General features: G+C 38.2%; 1 long non-coding RNA gene across 1 annotated transcript; it reads left to right on the forward strand.

The window, feature by feature from the left end:
• The first annotated feature begins 4,211 nt into the window (after positions 1-4,211).
• LOC127431985 (uncharacterized) lies at positions 4,212-6,829 on the forward strand. The gene is made up of 2 exons (XR_007895672.1): positions 4,212-4,377; positions 6,464-6,829. It is a non-coding gene; the product is annotated as an uncharacterized LOC127431985 (long non-coding RNA).
• The last annotated feature ends 1,357 nt before the right edge of the window (positions 6,830-8,186 follow it).

The raw sequence follows: 8,186 nt of genomic DNA on the forward strand, positions 1-8,186 counted from the left end.
TATCATTCTATCGTTTTTATATAGTTTTATCTATATATTTATCTGACGGTTTGACTGATAATGTAGCTATATGGAGTATAGTTATAATGTCTTCATAACCAAAAAGTTAAAAACTACTTTAAACTTTTAGGCAAGACTTTGTAAAGCCAACATCAAAGTTTGTCTTGACACATTTTCCAAATTTAATTTAATCAAATTTAATGTTTTATATCTGGGGTCTCTGAGACGGCAATTACAAGTAATGTTTTTTTGTTTTTTTTTCTCTTGTGTAGGACAATTGAAGCATGCAGTATGCTAGAAATAGACTGCAGTCCTGTCTAATATTATAAGCTAAGACTCTAGACTAATACTTTTAAATTTCGAGGTCCAGACCAGGGGCTCATGTATGTGGTCTCAAGTCTGCAGGATCTAGACTCCAACTCTTACACTAATTTAATTCTCTTAGGATTCATGGCATGAAAATAAGAAGTATCATCAATGTCCAATGCCACCTAATCTGCTCAGTCTTTTTAGATTTGATTTTTCATTTATTCCTACACATGGTTGCACAGGTGTAGTTTTGATGTCAGTTGGACTCAAAATTCCTGGTCAAAAAATTGATGATGGTGAGGGATGATGTCTGTTCTGGGTGAGTTTGCACAGGTGCCTCCCTGGAGTGTGATGTACCCTGAATGCCCTGCTGATGTCAGGCGAAACGGAGAGAGCTGTGATGGCACAGCACAAACAAGTCCCGAGGACAGTCAAGAGCCACTCCAGTTTTCCAGCAGAGGACATAGTGAAACGCTGCCGACTGTTTGTTTAGTGAAGCATCCTTTACACCATTTAAAGGGCATTGTTAATGTGGTTACATCATATTTGATGCAGAACCAAGCCTTATATGGCCCTTGAACCATTAAAACATATATAATTTTATTTTTGGGTCACTTACTATGGCTCAAGGGTGCTTTCAAAGCAGATCAGAATTCAGTTTGATTGGTCTGCCTTAAAAAAATTAGTCTGGGGTACTGTTAATATTCTCTTGAAAACATGAAAGTGTTCCAACCTAACCTCTGGAAGTGACCTGCTGTTGTTCACGTTATAATTTGTCTGTTGTAGTATGATGCATTTCTATTGCTGCAGAAATTCTCTTGTGAGCTGCTTGCATTTTTGACACCTCTTGCAGTGCATCTACTGTAGAAAGATGCAAGGTTCGATCTGTTTGTGTTAAGATTGATAGTGAAACCAGTGTGAAAAAATGTTATTAAAACAGAATGCTCCATCTTTACTCCTGCAACATTGTCTCATGGGAATTCATCAAAATACTATGTGGTGGCAAATTTGTATCAATTTGTACAACAACTTAATTAGTAAAAAAAAAAAGTACAACTTATACATCAACCAATCACATACGCTTCACAAACACGCGTTCAGATGAAGGAAGTGTCGCTTTCTTCCGTATTTGGCTACACATCAGGCCTTTTAACATTAATATCATGGTTATTTTTACGCTCTGGGTAGGGTAAGTTGTTATACTATGGTTAGGTTTAGGGATTGGTTTTGGGTTAAGTGTTAAAGTTACGAAAAATCATGGAACAAATGCCACATCGTTAACTAAAAGGACACGCAGAGTACGTTTTCTAGTAACTAGCTACTTTTTCCAAAGTGAAAAAACAAAAGCAACAATCATGCTTGATTGCATGATTACTAAATATTTAATTGAATGTTTCTGTTTATCACTATGTCTGAGTTATGTAAATTATGATGTTTTCTAGTTTTATTAGTTGTATTTAGTGTCTGTTCAAATGCTAATAGTTATAGGGGAGACCAGGGCTAGTTGTCACAGGGGCTTTTACTAATTAACTATAAGATGTGGAGTCAAAAGTCCAATGCACTAATTTGTTTTCTGTAGCAGTGGTTTTGTATGTTGGTTTCTGTTTTGTGAATTCTACCCTCTTTTTTGTAAAATTGCACAAATTTTGGACCATTCTTCGCTATAGAACTGCTTCAGCTCAGCCATATTCTTTGGATGTCTGGTGTGAACGGCTCTCTTGAGGTCATTCCACAGCATCTCTATTGGGTTAAGGTGTGGGCTCTGACTGGGCCACTCCAAAAGGTCTGTAGTGGATTTACTTCGATGTTTAGGGTCATTGTCCAGCTGCATCACCCAACTTCTACTGAGCTTCAGCTGGTGCACAGCCACCCTGACATTATCCTGTAGGATATCTTGATAAACTTGGGAATTAATTTTTCCCCCGATGATGGAAAGCGGTCCAGGCCCCAAAGCAGCAAAGCATCCCCAAATCATGATGCTCCCTCCACCGTATTTCACCATTGGGATATTTCCATGTTGGTATGTGGTGCCCTTTTTACACCATATGTATTATTTTTCCAGTAGTGTTTTGGAGTGTCAAGGTGGTCTTTGGCAAACTTCAGGCATGCAGCATTTGTGTGATGTATTCAGTATGTATACGAACAATACAATAATTTGTGTAATTAGTTAAAGAGATTATTTTTGTTCATTATTGTAAAAGGATGATCAAGCCAAATTAAAAAAAAAACAATTATACATAAATGCAGGTAATTCCAAAGGGTTCACATACTTTTTCTTTCTGCAGTATTTTTGTATTTAACCCTTTCCATTTTTTGTTTCATTAATCGTATTGTGCCTCTTAATTTTTTTACTTTTGAAATTTAGCTGAAAAGCCTATAATAGGCTCTTTAATGCTAGCGTAGATTTAAAGAAATTATGTTTTGTTTTGGTGGTTGTGATGAGGGTGTCGGAGAGCTTTGTCCCTCCCAGTGCTCATATATAAGCTAAGCTGCTGGTTTAAAGGCAGGTTCTATTGTGAAAACTTACCTCACACAGTGTGACAGTATGCCCCACTATTGTGGCAAGTTATTACAATAGCTCAACATGTGTTCATTGTATCTTTTTTCCTGGGCAAAAACAATGAAAAAGTTCAGAAGTTGTTTTTGTAGCCAAGACTTTAAGGTATGTGGCTAGGCTGAAACTGGCTTTTAGAAATATTTGCTGTAGTAGAAAGTTTGACAACTAGCCCCGGTCTCCCCTATATTTAAAAAAATATAGCCCCCATAAATAGCTTCAGTGTATCTACTTTTAGTTATAAGCTTTAGTGTAGCTAACTACTTAAGGATTGTTTGTCTGTAGTTTTGCTTGTTTAAATTGAGTAGCTTTTAGCTTTGCATTTTTAAAGTAGATTCCTCAAAACTGAAGTGGCCCTTTATAATGTAACTCTGAAAGGCCTTTAAAAGCACATTTTGGTAACCAAAAACTGCTTAGAACTGGCCAAAAATGTGTGGTGGTCTTGAAAAAAAGGTTTAGTAGGTTTAGTTGCAGAGACAAGCTTGCAAATAATTCAGAACAATTATTGAATCTTTTGCTCTATCAAAAAAATAAATAAATAAATAAAAAATAAATGTCTTTAGGTTTCCTTCCTGTTTTTTGTTAAACCATTATGAGAAACAGCTCTGAGAAAGCAACCATATTAGTCCAAACAGTGCGAGGGGAATACTTTGTACATGCTTGGACATGTCTGCCTGCAATCTCACCAATGGAGGGGAAAAAAGAAGCTGTTTTGGATGAAGATGGAGTGAGAAAATACTGAGAAAGTGAGAGGAGGATGTTACAAGACATTCTTTTTAAGCTCGAATTTGCACACAATGCACACAAATATCTCATAACTAATTATCACTAAATGGATGTGCGCATTACAAAAAACTCTTGGATTTTCTTAAAGAAAAGTTCATTTTAAAAGGAAAATTTGGTTATTTACTCACCCTGTCGTTACAAACCTGTATGACTTTTTCTTCTGTGGAACATAAATGAAATATTTTAAAGAACCTTCACAGCTCGTTTTTGTACAGTGACAGTTTATGGTGACCATGAGCCATATGGACTACTTCTATTATGCTTTTTGTCCTTTTTGAAACTTGATCACTATGAACTGATGTTGAAGATTGTTTGGAATGAGATTACAGAGATTACTACTTTTTTTTTTTTTGGCTGAACCTATTTCTTTAATGATCTGAAAGCAATCTATCCTTCAGTAAATGTCTTTATCCAACCTGCAAAAATGTTTACAATAAAAATAATTTACACAGACGTTTAGTTCACACCAACATGATAGCACGTCACAGTTTAGAATCAGTCTGACCTTATTTGTACTAAGTACTTGACTTGGCTCAAACCAGCTGGCCACTTAACTCCTCAGGTTGCCACCTGGACCATGATGCACCTTGTTCCCTTGCCATCCCATCAGTCATCGGGCTGCCCTCCCTCGGGATGCTGCACATGGCTGCGTCAATGCCCTGCACGTCTCTTTTTAAAGAGAGGTTATGGACAGAAGACACAGGGAGAGAGGCTGAAGTTGACAGATGGTTTGTGTCACATGGATGAAGGGGATATTTACAGAGGGCCGCCCATGCTTCAAAATTGATCTTAATGTTACTATTTGCTGAGCCATCACTATGAAAAATTAGCACGTGCATATCCTCCGCCAACCTTGCATTTTTTCCTCTTACCTTCCACCTTACCTTTTTCCCCCTGTCGAACCGGCAAATTGCCGCACATTGCGAAGTGTCTTAATAATGGATTGCTTCCTTGACTCTTTTTGAGACATCTTTAATAGAGCTGCCGCGTGTCGTGTTTAGCCAAAACATCAGTCTAAAGCGAAATATAGAGCAGGTGAGGCTGCAGCAGTGCTGTCAAGGAGAATGTGAACTGCAGGAGTTTAGCTGGAGTCATTTGGCAGTGTTTCAACAAATTTAACTCAAGGGTGATTATGATCATGAAAAGATGATTCTTCTACAGATAAATCAAAGCTCACATGGTATGGGCCATTTCTCTTTTTCTGGGGCATTTAATTATTGGCAGAACTAGATGAGGATTACAAATAACCTGCTTGAATGTGTCCTGCATTTAGGCATTTGTTACAGCATCTGTTTCGAGTTCTACAACAGTTAGTTCCGGTTAGGGAATCTGATTCAACAAGAGGCATTCCAAGAGTGCTGATATATGAGAGCAGTGCAGAGAGCTAGAGGTGGAGATTGTGATGCATCACGGTGGCATTACATATTTACACCAGTAGGTGACAATAAGCATCAAAACTATGTCAAAAACACTGATTAAATCACACACGAAACACCAGCCAAGAACATCAGCATCATCTTTTTCCACATTTGGATGCAGCGCGATACTACCACTCTGCAGCTGAGAAATATACTTAAACTAACAGCCTTAATATTTGTTAGTATTTGCATTACTGCCAATAACTGCTGAGAGTTGTGGTACTGTTTTTTCGAGTTTTTGCGTCCATCCGCGCTGTTGTTCCATTGCTTTGCCATGTAAACATGCGCTAGACTGACATCTTTGACCTTTGCGCCACGTTTTGCTGTTTTCTCAGCTCTTGTACAGGAGCACCGTGTTTTTTAGATGCCATTTTAAGTTAAAAAGAACTTCAGCTGTTAAAAATGCATCTCGAAACACCTACATTCTTCTCTATTCGTGGTGCTGCGTCTAGTTTTTTATTTTTATTTATTTATTTATTTATTTTGCACAAGAACTCATTTGGTGTGAACAGCCTCCTTCTCTTTCTTCGATCCAGTGTCTTTAAGTGATGACAAAGTTGGGCATCATGTGAAACATTCTGGCACACAGGCCGCCTAGGAAAAGTCCCACCTCTTCCGATGGCCAATCCGTCCCTGAGCCAGACTGTTTTCTAGATAATAGCATTGACATTAGCAATTGAAAAACTATCGGCCGACATGCTTATAATCAACATTGAACAAGATGTTTACGTAAACTGCATCTCTTTACCAAATTGTAACCAAACACTGTAAATGTTTTTGGGTTTATTTTGGTGTAAAGATGTCTCTATCTTCTCAAAGGCCATAACTTGTTCCAAAAATGTAGGGTCCACATCATCTCATTCTAAGTAGTTTTACTGATTACATTTGTCTTCTTATTTCATTCCTTTCTGCACTTTGGATGGATGTTTAGCACATGCTGTTTTCATACATAGTGTGTCATGGCACATCATGAAGGGTGCATCTTTCTGGCTTAACTCTTCGTTCAATATTGATTTAGCCTCTTTCAGAGCTTGACCTTTGCTGAAAACGTGGACAAATAAAGATTACAAAATATACTTTGGACTTCAGAGCACCTCACTGCCATAATTGCTCTAACATTATGTGCATTTCTGCCATTTATCTGTCATTCACTGCCATGAAATCCCACTCATCATTTTCTGTTCAAGTCACAACCAAGAATGGTCTTTACCATTGATAGTCTGTTTTCATTTAAAATGTGAAATGTGTTTCCCAAACACACCTTTCATCTGCCATTGGTCTGCCAGTCCCTTTAAGCTAAAATGAGAGGAAATATTTTGCCATGACACACATCTCCTTAAATTTTGAATTAACTTTGGCAGCTCTAGAATTTTGATCTCTGTCCATTTGTTCACAGGTGTCTATAGGGAAGATATATGAGATCCAGAAAACCGTCCTTGAAAATGGAGACAAGAAGTCTGTTTGATGTGGTTTGATAATGATAGTTAAGTGTTCTCTGACTATAGAGGACTGCTCTTGGATTCATGGTTGTCTAATTTGAGCATCTTCTGCCCATTCTTCATGTGTTCTTTCCAAGCAACTTCATCAGAATGGAGGCTGGCAAATCATGATGGAGTCCTTCAAGACTTTAGAATGGATTTACCGTCCACCTTCCCTGTTTACACAGTCATTAAAGATGCAGTGTGCCATGAAATGTACATATGTATTATTTTTCCTTATCTGTAAGGCAATGTTACAATAAATGTCAATTACATTTTATTTATTTATTTATTTTTTGAGTTCGTTTTATTACTAGAAATCTAGACCGCAATGATTGCTCTTTATCAGTGGTTATCAACTGGTGGGTCACGACCCAAAAAGAGCATACAGTTCTGCTCTAATAGGGTCACAGACAGAACTATACAGGTGCATCTCAATAAATTAGAATGTCGTGGAAAAGTTCATTTATTTCAGTAATTCAACTCAAATTGTGAAACTCATGTATTAAATAAATTCAATGCACACAGACTGAAGTAGTTTAAGTCTTTGGTTCTTTTAATTGTGATGATTTTGGCTCACATTTAACAAAAACCCACCAGTTCACTATCTCAAAAAATTAGAATACATCATAAGACCAATAAAAAAAAACATTTTTAGTGAATTGTTGGCCTTCTGGAAAGTATGTTCATTTACTGTATATGTACTCAATACTTGGTAGGGGCTCCTTTTGCTTTAATTACTGCCTCAATTTGGCGTGGCATGGAGGTGATCAGTTTGTGGCACTGCTGAGGTGGTATGGAAGCCCAGGTTTCTTTGACAGTGGCCTTCAGCTCATCTGCATTTTTTGGTCTCTTGTTTCTCATTTTCCTCTTGACAATACCCCATAGATTCTCTATGGGGTTCAGGTCTGGTGAGTTTGCTGGCCAGTCAAGCACACCAACACCATGGTCATTTAACCAACTTTTGGTGCTTTTGGCAGTGTGGGCAGGTGCCAAATCCTGCTGGAAAATGAAATCAGCATCTTTAAAAAGCTGGTCAGCAGAAGGAAGCATGAAGTGCTCCAAAATTTCTTGGTAAACGGGTGCAGTGACTTTGGTTTTCAAAAAACACAATGGACCAACACCAGCAGATGACATTGCACCCCAAATCATCACAGACTGTGGAAACTTAACACTGGACTTCAAGCAACTTGGGCTATAAGCTTCTCCACCCTTCCTCCAGACTCTAGGACCTTGGTTTCCAAATGAACTACAAAACTTGCTCTCATCTGAAAAGAGGACTTTGGAACACTGGGCAACAGTCCAGTTCTTCTTCCCCTTAGCCCAGGTAAGACGCCTCTGACGTTGTCTGTGGTTCAGGAGTGGGTTAACAAGAGGAATATGACAACTGTAGCCAAATTCCTTGACATGTCTGTGTGTGGTGGCTCTTGATGCCTTGACCCCAGCCTCAGTCCATTCCTTGTGAAGTTCACCCAAATTCTTGAATCGATTTTGCTTGACAATCATAAGGCTGCGGTTCTCTCGGTTGGTTGTGCATCTTTTTCTTCCACACTTTTTCCTTCCACTCAACTTTCTGTTAACATGCTTGGATACAGCACTCTGTGAACAGCCAGCTTCTTTGGCAATGAATGTTTGTGGCTT

This window comes from Myxocyprinus asiaticus, chromosome 41 (genome assembly GCF_019703515.2).
Source record: "Myxocyprinus asiaticus isolate MX2 ecotype Aquarium Trade chromosome 41, UBuf_Myxa_2, whole genome shotgun sequence".
NCBI lineage: Eukaryota > Metazoa > Chordata > Actinopteri > Cypriniformes > Catostomidae > Myxocyprinus > Myxocyprinus asiaticus.